This window comes from Rhopalosiphum padi, chromosome 3 (genome assembly GCF_020882245.1).
Source record: "Rhopalosiphum padi isolate XX-2018 chromosome 3, ASM2088224v1, whole genome shotgun sequence".
NCBI classification, from domain to species: domain Eukaryota; kingdom Metazoa; phylum Arthropoda; class Insecta; order Hemiptera; family Aphididae; genus Rhopalosiphum; species Rhopalosiphum padi.
Genome location: NC_083599.1, coordinates 54,179,287 through 54,193,965, shown reverse-complemented (window position 1 = coordinate 54,193,965; position 14,679 = coordinate 54,179,287).

Here is a 14,679-nt window from a genome sequence, read left to right as displayed (position 1 = left end):
ATTCCAGAAAAAAAATATGAAAGGATTCTGTAATAAATTGTAAATTGTAATAGACGTCTATTTTTCTAATTCTTTTTTAATTTTGTATTCCTAAATATTAAAATTAAAAAGGGATAAATTAGATAAATACTGTACTACTGTACCTACAAACTACAGTATAGATGTTGAATGTATCTAGTTTTTTTGTTTATTTTTATTTTTATTTTTTGTACCAACTACTAGCTGTGTAATCAAATTTCACCCATGAAAAAATGAGCAATTAATAAAAAAAATACGACGTTAAGTATCTTAGTTTTAGTGTACTACTGTTTATACGGACAAATTGGCTTCGGTGTGCACCTCGCTTTTAACTACTCTTTAAACTTTCTTAATATTTCAAAAAACAATTGAAATTTTTCGTTGAAATCAATTAAGTAGTCTTTAAGTGTACGAGTGTAAGCTACAAACATTTATTATTTTTATGTACAATTATATATTTATAAATTCAACCACTAGATATCACTAGGACATATGACCGCTTTTTGGTTATCATTTATTAATGTTAATATTTCTATTGTTCGTGCCAATCCATAACAAAAAAAAACACTTTTTATTCTTATTTTTGTTTTCTGTATAATATATATTCATATTATACATCACTAATTTAATTTTGAATCAATACCACCCAACCAAAGAACAGTATGAATAGATTTGTATAGTATAAATAGGTAAAGGTTGAATTTATATTATTCTCTTAAAATTCTTAAAATATGATGTATTTATTTCATTAAAAATAGGCAATATATTCTCAATATAAATACTGTAAAAAAAGAAATATTAAAATTATTCAGTTTAAATGTATATTATTTGCTTTCAATAAAAATTAATTGGTGCATAAATGGTGCATAAAAATAATAAATGATAAAATTATTTTCTTCGAAAAACTATTTACAAAAACAAAAATATTGTTTTTTATTCTCAAATATTTTCTTACGTATTGAATATTCTCTAACCCTAAAATATGATTTTTATGCAAAATAAAATTGTTTCTATAAATTGTGTGTTTTTTGAATTGAAAATATGTCTTACAACCATTTAACTATATACACATGTAAAATAATTATAAAAATTCACCCTCTATAATTGTAGCTTATTAAAATTAATCTTAATGTTTTAAAAATATCTTTGAATATGTATATAAAATAAAATAATATACACAAAAAGTTTTAAGCCCTACGAATAATATTTTTAAATTACAACAAACCGATTAAAATGTATATTTTTTATTTTAATATCTAATTTCATTCAAATATGAAATTCTGGAAATATCACTAAAAATAAAATCATGGTCACAATATATTTCTGAGATTTTTTTGATTTCAGAATGAACTATCTATGAACCTCATATTAAAACGTTTTACAGAGCAAAAATATTATTATCGACAATTGTTAAAAAAAAAAAAAACTGAAACATCAAACATTTTACAAGTTAATAAATGGCTCAAAAAAAGTAAAAATATTTTAAAAATTATACCAACTAAAGAAAATAGTAATATAAACATTTGGTGAAAATATAAATATTATAATTATATCATTACACAAAAAGAAAAGTAAAATATAAAATAATAATATGTACATTTGTATTCTTATTAGCCCTCATATATTAACTAATAATAATAATTATAATAATTAGAGCCCAGATTTTTTATGCAAATACAAATTCTTCTACAACTCAGTCAGAAAAATTTTGAATAAAAATGTCGACCTTTTGTAATGTGTAGATTTTATAGTCAATTTTTTATTTTACATATTTTTGAATAATTAAGGAAAAATGATTATAAATTTTATATTTCTATATATTTACATAGAAATTTCATATTATATGAAAAGGAAATCGAAATTGTTTTTAATTTTATTCAGAAACGATTTAACCCCTTATAAAAGTAATTTTGAACACGAATTTTGGTCGTCAAATAACTTCTAATAACCGTCTGGGTGGCGCGATAACATCAATACTGTCGTCAGAATGTAATAGGAAGTGTCGAAAAAATAAGCAACAACAATAATAGTATTGAAAAGTTATCACTTGAAGTCTGAAGACGTTTCTTGTTTTAATTATGCGCCTATTATAGTGGCTTGCGTCGTAGAAAGACGTCTTTGGAATTCACAAATCATAGATTTTTTTATATGTATCCAAAAATTCTATCGACAATTCATTCGACTAATCCATTTTAATTAAATTGTACGTATCATGTACAATAAAAATGAAACGAATTTGTACTTCGCAACATATTCGTGTTGAACAACGTACAAATTGATTAAATTATTATTTCTCCTTGAACCTATTTGTCTACATTTTTAGATTCTGAGAGGCGCGATCAATGTACCGATTTGTATGTTATAATGTAGTTTTTGTGACTATATACAAAGAGTAATTAAAAATTGTTTTGATTTTTAACTTTGAGGATGGTTTTGGGTAATAAATTGTATCTAGTTTGTACTTTGGGGGACCAAAAGTAAAGTATTCTGTCATAATAAAATTAAAATTATGATATAATGATTTTAATAACTATGTCAAAAAACATATCATGAAATCTACTTAGTATATAAGCAGGCACACCGTTTAAGAATCTTTTTTCGTATATCGTATACAATAAATTCAAATTTAATACACCCGTAATAATGTCTCACTCGACACCGACTACACCTAATGTGCAGCAGAGCGGTATCCACTTGGTTACCTTAGTTTTTTTCAACTTTTTTCGACTTATTAATCAAATCGCCAATTTAAACCTTTCTTGACAATTCATCTAACGTTAAAGATAATTCATAAAGATACTATAAATAATAATGGGTACTTACAATATGTTGATTATTTAACATCGTAGATATCCGTTTTCAATTGATCTGAGAATATGCCTCTTAAAGCAAAACCATAGCCTAAGATAAAAGTAATATTAATCCATAGGACATATTATAAAGCATTATTTGTTTGATTGGATTTTATATTATACATTATTAGGTATTTCATTTTTTTTAATAATTGTAAAAATCTTTTTTTTTTACATACCACCTATAATATACACTATTATATTATATTAATCACGTTATTGTCGTTCTTGGCATTGCTTAGACATCCCAGTCGCTTCGCCGTTAAATGAACTGCACTTATTTATACTCCTAGATTTATATTTAACCTGGTCACCTGCTAATCGGCCATGCTGTGGCGACACCGATTGTCACCACTTTACTGGTCGACCCGCCCGACCGACGTTACCACTTTTGATACGTGAATTATACCTTTTTTCTATTTTATATTCGTTCACAATTATTTTGAATTATATTCGTTTTTATACTTTTACATGTATACGACCATTGTGAGTTTTATATATGTTTTTATCTACGCGACGCAGCGATCGCGCCCCTACTCCGCGCCGTACGCGCCAAACCGTCCCGCGAAGGCTACGACGCCAATCGCGACGTAATGCTCGATCTCTTTGCTCACGACGTTCGACCGAGCCACATCCGCGACAGTCCGACCGAACTTTTAACCGCCGACCCGAACCCGACGTTCCGCGCCAATTTACACTTGGGTATGTGACCACGACCACGCGCATTGACGATCGCTCTTACGAGATGCAATGACCACCGCGACACGACATGTCCGGTACGCGCTACGACGCGCATGGTGCCGTTACATCTCGCGATTTCGCGGCGAACGAGCACTTTCAAGCCGAACCTGGTTTCGACACGATCTCATCCCGTCGATCAACACGTCCACGACGTTCCCGGTCTCGCGACCAGAACTCTATGGCTTTCGCGCCCTCGCACAACCGCTCACGAATTACGATACGAACTCGCGTACGCCCCGACGCAAACACCGCACGCCCGAGCATCGAGCACCCGACGAAAAGGCAATAATTGTACTCCTAGTCACACGTGATCTTACTTATGTCCAACTACTTATTACGACAATAAATCGACTTTCGACGCACACGCGTCCGACACAAAAATACGTGTTACAATTTATTTACCTCCATGCCTGTCTAGCTTCCAAAACCTTCGATCCACGGAGTCCGATCGACAACGATATTTAGGCGGCAAGTGTATCGGTCCGGTTGGTAAAACTTACACCGCAACCACGGTAAACCATACACTTGTGCGCCAAAATGCTAACAAATTGATAAATGATAACGACAAATAATACATTTTGAAAAATCGATTTATCAGTTACCGTTTACGCACTAAACAACTTAAAAATTAGATACTTAGAACTTAGATGTATATTATTGTACGTAAATTATTACTAATTAGACTCGTAGCCCATAGGGTATAAACACTTAACAGTTTGATCCTGCTCGTGGGGCCATGGATTTAAGCCTTGATTTTAAACACAATTATTTGTGGTTTTTTGCCAATTATAAAATTAAGTTCTAACATTATATCTAATTTTCATCACTGTTTTATTTTCTGTAGCCAATATTGTAATCTTAAACAAACAAAACTGTATTTTTTTTTCCATGAGACAATAAATCTTTGTGTATTGAAAATTTTATACAAGATTACACAAAGATACGTTGTTCTTATTTACTCATATATAAATTTACGTATTTAAACGTGAATAACGAAATTAATTATTTTTTTTATAAACCAAAACACTATTTGTGGAGATAAAAAATAAAAAAAAATTAATCGTTTATTATATTATTATGAAGTTTTTTACTATACCTACGCAATAACATTTATGATTTTTTTTTTTTGGAGATATTATTTATTTATATAAATGTATTTGTATGGACCTTTCTAACTGTATTTACAAAATTATTTTATTACATTTCGAGTTATATTTGTTGACATAATATAGTATAAATATTAAATACCTATAATAATTAATAATAATAAATATTATAATTATTAAATACCTACTATTTTATTAATAATATAATAATTGCAATATTTTTGGTAAAAATAATGTCAACTTACCGTAATACTAAGAAAAAAAAAATAGCTTTAATTGCTATATCAAAAAATAAACTTAGTGATAAAGGCTGACAAGCTGTCAACATCTAAAACACCTTTCATCTATATCACTACCAGGTACAATACATAATAAATATTGTATACAATATACATAGATTTATAGGTATATTTTTAGTGACTCGAATCGCCCCCGGGTGTTTTCAAAGCTGCTGCGAATTGCGTCCCGGTTATCTGTTATCAATTATATTTTATAAATGAGTATCTAAATCCATAATCGATATGATTTTTAAATCACGTTTTTCCTTAATTCTTACCTCTCTAAAGTACAAACTAGATCCAGTCCAAAATCATACTCAAAATTGAAACATTTTATTGACAACTTATCATGCACCTACTCACGCACACACACAAATATAAAAATAAAACAATACATCATTGTAAAATCAATATATTTATCGCTCCGCTCAGAATCTAAATATTAATGTTTGTGATTTGAACTAGAAGTCTAGAAATCAATTTATTATATCTATCGGATGTGATTTAAGTACAAGAAAGTCACTTAAAAATAGGAAAAAATTAAAGCGAATAATATTTCTCAACCTGGTAGACAATTCATGCGCACCCTATTTTTTACTTGAAATAATTTCAATTCATTATTATATAAGCTATTTATGATATTATTATTATTTATTTATTTTATTTTTTTATTAATAAGTTCCTTAAATAGGAAACATTTATGATACATACCTATTTAATAAAGTTTTACCTAAGTACCATAGCAATAATCTTCACTATTTTTATTATGTAGCTACTTACCTATATATGTTATAGGTGCAAATAGTTTGAAGTTATAGGGGGCTGTAGCTCGTTCTGTACTGGATTTCCAATGTATTATGTAGTTAAATCATTAGTTTTTTTTTGGGGGGGAGGGGGTTAAGAAATTCTAGGAAAGATGAGCCCCCAAGCCCAACCCTATTTGCGTCTATGAATTTTATGTATACAATTAATAATAAATATAATATATCATCCATGTAATATAGACATATTAAAAATTATAACATCATCGAATCACCGGTTTTATAATTCATATTACTATATTAGGTATATACTCTATTTAATTGGTGACATATTTATTAAAATTCAGTAGTCTACCAGTTAGTTTATAACTAAGTCATATGGTACTTTTGCCAATGCACATCATAATTTATTAATGACCAATGACCATGTCTTAACTTGTGTACCATTTACCGACAATCGACAAGAAATAACCAGTAAGGCAGTAACCAACATTTTTCTACTAACTTAACTTCCACACAGGCACACAGCAAGTAGAGTAGGTAGACACTAGCACAGAATATAACAAAAACACTAGTGGCCAACATTGGCCAAGTAAATCAATCGTGTGGACCTACTTAAGACCTACTTTCTTTTACTTATGAATTATGATACACATACAATCTATGCATTTAAATAAATAAATAAGTTATTTAAACTTAGGATTTTACTGATGTATGTACCTACAATATAGTTAAGTTCCTAATAAATAATTGTTTATACCCAATTGTCCTATCAATGTGTTTATGCACGAATTTTTAATTTATTATACAATATATTATTTGAAAAATACGAAGTAAAACTATTTAAATCGCAAACTCAAATATTTACTCAAGAATTATATTAATGTTGTAAAGTTTTCACAGAGTAAATAAATTTGAATAACAAAACACACTTAATCTTGTATGTTTCACAAAAAAAATCCAAAATTGATCATAAATGAATAGTTTACTTACCATCTCTTTAATAAACAACTAACCAGAATAATAAATAGATAGTAATAGACACCTGTTTAAAATTCAAAATTAAGGAATTCTTAGTAAATTTATGCATCATAATATGTAATAATAGTTAAATTTAAAAACAATCTAATAAATTATTAATGTTTTTACAATAACATATTAAAGTACTATTTGTCTATGTACCTATACTCTACAGTATTATTTCAATGTAGTAGCGACTACACATTTTAGAAACTTAATTTTAATATTTATTGTTCATACTAAAATTAACCTAACCTTTTGTGTCATAGGTAAAATCACCCATTTCATGAACTGGACAATACCTACATTGTGTACTTATTGTAATTATTATAAAACACATCTTTTTATGTTATTTAATAATAAATTATATTATATTATACTTTAATTTGATTTATTTTTCATAAGCCACAATTACAAAAAAATATTATAATTTATGACTGCATCCGAATTGCATGCCAAAAAAATGTCCACCCCTCTTAGAGGGGTCTATCCGAATTGCATGTCGTGTACCCACAAGTTTATTTGTCAAGCACGATGCACTTATATATGTGCACAACTTAAACTTTATTTTTATATATTTTATAATAGCATGTTTTACTGTCCAAGTCCTAATATTTTTTAATTAGCCGATGTCTTAAAACAAGTACAATATGATATATATGTAAAAATGCATAGTTAAAATTTAAATAATAGACGTTGGAAAATATTAGATAAAGAAAAATGTATAAGTTCAGTGATGACGGAATTTAAAAATAATGAAACAAGTTGGCATGAATTTGGATGCACCGTATTTTATAAATGACAATGTTACCTATGAAGTATTATGAAATACATAATATCCTTATTATTTATTTTTGCATGAAGATTTATTATGAGTTCAACTATTACATAGCATGTTATTTTTTAGACATGTACAGCTACTTTATTAACAAGGAGTTTTTGCCTTACGCAAACAAGACAAAAATCCTTGCCTTCCTAAAAATTTTTTAATCATTTCTCACACTGAAAATTGTCGAAACGCGTATTGCCGATATATTATGCTGATACATTATCACCATAAAACATACTATTATATTGTAATACTGTGATAAAGTCGGTGCAACGCGAAAACAACGCATACTGTAGCCGACCGGAATTTGTCTTCCGCTGAGCATTCTCAACTCTCGGTTCTCTCGCACATAAAGGTTGCCCCATAGTGGGGAACTGGTGAGTCGCATGCGTTTTATGCGATTGGGGCGCGTGAACATTATTTTGTCATGATACGTTCTCTCGATTGTAGATAATACTTATTACTTACGTCTTACATAGTTCCATGATATAATATATAATATCATGCATAGTTCTATATCATTATTATCGCGAACTAGAATATACCAATGACGAGGGCCGGTACCGAGATATACAAGTAAACAACGGTCCAGATAAAAAATGTGGTATATTTCGGTTTCAAGCACGTTTCAAGAAACGGTTAAAGATATTTAAGAAATATCTCAAGTTGTGATTACGAGGCAGTTATGTTTCAAGAAAAAATCGTTAGATGGCGTTATGAATACCGTACTACAGTCACGTACTCACCCGGGCCTGGGCTCGTGCGTCTAAGGTTGCGCGTCGATGTATTCAAGTGTCAGGTATACGGACAATATTGGTGTCGTGTGCGGACAATTGGTTCCCGGCCATTTTTTTCTTGAGACAGTGAACATTTTTTAGTAATATTTTACTAAATATTACTAACAAACACGGTATTGTATTAGTTGTAGTTAAATCATTGTTGAAACCACTAATTTTTCCATCACATCTATGGAGTGTATATTATACATAATGCATCAAAAAAAGGTTATACCCTCACTCTCACTCTAATAACATATTATCCGAAGTATTTAACAATAAATTTCAAAATATTATCAGGATTAAACATCCAAATATTAATATTTTTATTGAATTGATACAAATAATTAATTCTACTAAAATCTTTGACAAAGAACATTGAAAATGTTTTTTAAATGTAAAAGTACATTTTCGTTTCTCGAGTCGTTATTTTCCTGCTCAAAACCCAGTACTATACATATTTCGTAATTAACTAATAAAATTACAACGCAAAAAAAAAGAAAATGTAATTTTAAATATACATAATGAGTAAATATATTTAAAATTTTAATTTTTCTCAAATTGCTATTAAATTTCCTGAATGAACTGTTTGAACTCTTTAAAAAGACGGATGAGTCATGAGTGACGTCTATTTGTTGGTAAAAAAGCCTCAGGCACCACTGCATCAGGGTCATTAAATGAGAAAAAAAATCAATAATAATATATATATTATTATGTTGGTCGATTGCGTAAACCAACAAACGTAAGGACCAACAAAATTGTGTCCAGAATACCAGGGGCGCACGCGCTTACTCGTTTTTTCACGTCGTCGGTGGCAACTACGGCGGTAGTTGTAGACTTCAACGACCATTACGATCACAGCATACATTCCTGTTATAGTTCTTCCCTTATATGTTTCTCAATAACCAGTTAAAATCCGATTCAAATCTAGTTGGTAATGCTGAGTTTTGGAACAAGATCCATCATATAGGTAAATAAAACATAAAACATTTTCTAATTGCTGAGTTTGTATAAAGTATAAACCACAAAAAAAGGAATATTAACTTTAATATACTCATGTAAGCCCATGTATAAGTAGATGTATATATCGGTGCATCCGAATTGCGTGCCAAAAAAATTAACATAAATTGAAATGCCCAAATTGCACGCTGTCTCTTAGAAAGGTGTGTCCGAATTGCACGCCGTGTACCTATTACCACCTACAAGTTTATCTTTATTTATCATGCACTTACGTGCACAACTTAAACTTTATTTTTGATTTTACATTTTTACGTGGAATTTTAAATAAATAATAATATTATAAAATTTGGTGAACTTTTTTTGACAATAATACAATGTAGTACAAGTTCATGAATAATAATAAAATATGTCAATATGGAAAAAAGAGGGAATAGTTTAAAATCATTTAATTAACTAAATTACACTGAAAAATTACAAATAATAATAATAATAAATCAAAAAATATTTAAAATATACGGTAAAATATTTACTGGGATATAAAAATATTTCAATCTAGAAACTAATCAGTTGTAACAACCATATCATAAAATGTTTCTATTCATGATTTTTTTTAAAAAATTAGAAAAATCAAAATTAAAGTCTAAGTTGTGCATATAAGTGCATCGTGCATGATAAATAAAATTGTGGGTATACGGCATGCAATTCGGACATTTTTTTTTTTGGCATGCAATTCGGATGCAGCCGTATGACTTATAACGTTTATATTGCAAATCACTTCCGCTTCCTATATGAAAACCGGTCTGAAACATTTCAATATTTCTAATAAAATGCGTAGTTTAATTATTTATTATTTTTTATGGTAACTAATTTTTAAATAGAGTAACTGGTAAAAAATTACATACATATGTGATGTGTAAGTTCCTACACGGGAAAAAAGGTACGTATATGTTAGTTACTACACGGCGTAAGACAGGTTGGTAAATATGTACAAAAAATATACTATATTTTATACAATATTAGGAAGTTATCAAACTGATGATACTGACTTAAATAATTTAAATTTAAATATCATTAAATATTTTATTTTTATACATTTTAATAGTAAAAAAAAATATATATATTATATTATATTTTATATAATATTATAAGTTATAACTAGGGCTAGGATTTATATGCATTTGCATGTTTTTTTCCTTAAGTCCAAATCGATTGTTTGTCAAATTTGTCCACGATTTTGCTTACTCTCGTTTAAATAAAATCAATTTTTTTTTGCATATTTTTGCATATTTTAAACACAATGCATATAATTGCATATTTATAGATTTTAAGGTTTTTTATTTTTTTTTTAACTTAAATTTTTAAATTTTTATAAATTATTGTTAATTTTAAATGGCGTTTATTTCATAATACCGATAGTTTTTGGTTTATCCGTCGAATTGTAAATATATAGTATAAATATTACCCATCTAATCTTATCTTATCTACGATCGATAGGATTACCTAAACATTATTTAGTCAGTATAAATCTATTCTACGTTCGCCGGTCGTTCATATTTGAAAATTTGAAACAACAACTTATATTTAATGTAATAATAATAAATTATGAATTATGATAAAAATACATATCTAGAAATAATAAAAATTTGTTTTTGCATATTTTTGCATATTTTGGTAAATCAAATGCATATTTTACAATTTGTTATTGCATATAAATCCTAGCCCTAGTTATAACTATAAGTTATCAAACTGATGATGTGAAAATAATATCATTTAGAAGAATATAATAGTGTGGAGTAAGTAAAGATGAAATATTAAAACCACATAATCAATGAATTATTATTATATTAATATGTATGACAGTAATCAGTATTATATGATATTAGAATCTAGGAAAAAACGACACGGAAAAAATATAAAATATGATATTTTATAAATAAATATACATTTAAATAGATAAATAATAATAAAAATAAATTATATAGATATCATATCGAATAGTATACGACACGACAAAAAATGTTAAATGCAGTTAACTTTAAAATTTCAAATAGGTATTAATTAAGTATAAATATATTATAAAAAAAAAATTATTTTTATTAAATTATTAAATTTCCGTAAAGTATCGCGTATTCACGTCGAACGATCAAGACGTAACTGACGCCTAATGTCTTACAAAATATAGTAGAACCACTAGAACCTATAGTAGTATAGTTTATATCCATAATCTTACCATAAAACCCAAAGTCGTAACTTAAACTTTTATTATACTCAATAAGTAATAGGTGTCTGTTCTCTATATTATTATTATTATCGATGCAACTTCACTCATCAAAACGGGAGTTTACCAATTGCGCTTAAAATGACCTTTTAATATACCAATTGCGCTCTGTCTTTTTTGGGTTGATATACCAATTGCGCTCTGTCTTTTTGGGATAGATAGACCAATTGCGCTCAGTTGTTTTCAGGGTTTATAACATTATTCTACATTACACCTAGTATATAAAAATACTTTTATAAAAATATGTATTTTAAATTGATTTATAGGTACTATTATCAGCTTGTAGCTTGTCGTATTTTCCCGTAATTTCGTATACGTTTTGCTTTAAATTAAGTATATTTGAATGCATATTAGTTAGCTATATTTAATTGTGTATATACATATGTAACTTTTTCCGCCGTATAGTAACTTACATATGTCCATGTAAAAATATGGAGTACCTAGGTGTAAATTACGATTGGTTTATCGCAACCATGTTTATCATTGTATAGGTATACAAATATAACTTTAGGCTAATGACCTGTGATGTTGAAGCCTTACTACTACTAATAATATATATATATATATATATATAACTTACATATTAAAAAAATTAATATAAATGTAAAGTTTATTTCAATAAGTGTGCTTCCGAATTTCTATGTAATTTAAAAATAATTTTATTTATGACGACAATTATATTTAACTTTTAACCAAAATTAACATTTTTTGAGTTTTTCACATAGTTGTTTTTTTCCGTGTCGTTTTTTTACCGATTACCTGATATAATACTGATATTAGATTAATAACTTATAAAATATATATACGTACCTTTTTTTACGGTATATAGGAACTTACATATTACTGTGTAGGAACTTAGATATATGTACCTATTTTTCTTTGTAGGAACTAACATATGTATTTTTTACCTGCTAGGTCTCGACGTCTCGTGTAGGAACTTCCATTTGCCCCTGAATATTATTATGATGTCTATAATATTTAGGTGGGATGTTCACAGATATACCCGAGTACTGGGAACCATAAACTCATTTATCTCTTAAATCGTTCTTTTTCTTTATTGGAAACTCGTATTCTGTAAAATATATAATACAAATAATCAGAAGGTTAAACCAACTGTATATAATAAACCATTTTGAGAGGGTTACGATTGATTTTGAGGGGGCTTAGCTCCCCAAGTCCCCTCAAATTGCGCTTATGGTTATACCTAATTTTAATTGTCGTCAAGCGTCTTTATGTTTTAATAAATAAATAAAAAGCTTTTGTTACTTCTTGATAAATATTTTATAACATTTTAAGTATTTTTCGGACATTGTAATCCGATGGCCAATAAGTTGCCGCGTGAAATGTCATACTGAGAAATAACAAATAACAATTATATTTTGTATACACTTTAGGTTTATATTTGTTATAACTGTTTTACGATATAAACATCGAATATAAGTATTTTTTTGATTATAATTGAAGTGATCAATGGATAAAGGTGTTAACTGACATTATTATTACAAAAATGCATTTTGTTGCATGAATTAATGTATTACAGTGTTATAAACATTAAATTAAAGTTAGATAAGATTTTATTTAGTAGTTAACATTATAAAAAAACTAATAAAAGTGTTAAGAAGAATTTATCATTAGTTGTACGAGTAGTTGATAAAAGTGGTAATGTAAGTTACTCCCTAGAACAAAATTTTGATGTCAGTTAACACCTTTATCCCCTTCAATTATTAATAAATAAACCACTATTTTTTAAAACGATGAAAAATATAGAAAAAGAAAATTAATATAAAATATATATAATTGTTATTAATCATATTAAATATCAATCATACAAATACAATACCTAATTTCAGTTGGTAATTAAAATATATTAAAATAATAATGTAATATAAAATATAATATCCATTACATAAGTATCATAAGGACCACCCCATACGAATCCCAGGGAAGGAACAAAAAAAAAATAATGGTAGAAATTAAGAGCTGTGTGACACGGTTGTCACCTGCATGTTTGAAATTAATTAATTATAATTGAAATCAAATAATTTTATGATTTATTTTTGTCCTCTTTATACATATTTTTTTATCATTACTAACTACATTATTATTTCTGCATTTATGTATTGAATCTTATTTAAATTAAATATAAAAAATATAAATATATACTAGATCCCGGAGTGGGTTTGGTATCTTCCCTATGGACCTTTTTGAGCTTATATAATTATACTTTATACATGGATATAATATATTAATATGATATTTTAAAATGTATTGTTTTTGAGAAAAAATAATTCAATTTATTGTATTACATACTAATAGTAAAATAAATTACCTGCTTCATAGCAATATCACAGGACACATCGTAATTTATACTTGATGATATAAACTGACAATTATTGTTTTTCGTATACAACAATATACCTATCACTAAGTTCAAATTTAATACATCCATTACTGTGACCAGTGGATATTTTAACTAATATACTGGGTGACATTAATGAGAAAATTTTTTGTCGCCAGGTAGATGATATATTTAATTACTGGGCGTCGGGCGACAACGATTTTTTGTAAAAATGACAATGTTTGAAATTATTATATAATTTATTTAATAATATTATTTCTTATGTTTAATATTGTTATTTAAATATATATATACATCATTTCGTTTGATAATTTGAATTTGAAAGTACAAATTTAATAATTACCTATTGAGAATGGAAACCTAACCCATGTGACCGTTCGCTGCATGTACCTAGGCGCAGGGCCTAAAATTGTGTGCAGTAGCAGTAGTAGCACACACCATGTGCAGTAGCAAATTTAAAAGTCAATTGTATAATACGTATGAAAAGACAACTGACAAACATAAAACAAACTAACACTTTAGCACAGATGTTTTCACGTGTAATGTTCTAATATTTAACTTTATTTATGTTTATTAAATAATTTATATCAATTTACTTCAATATCAATGGTAACAGCACATAAATTGTTCTACTGAACACATATTTGCTATGAGAGGGTATTATATTTTATTAAATACAGCACTTAAACTATAATTTTATC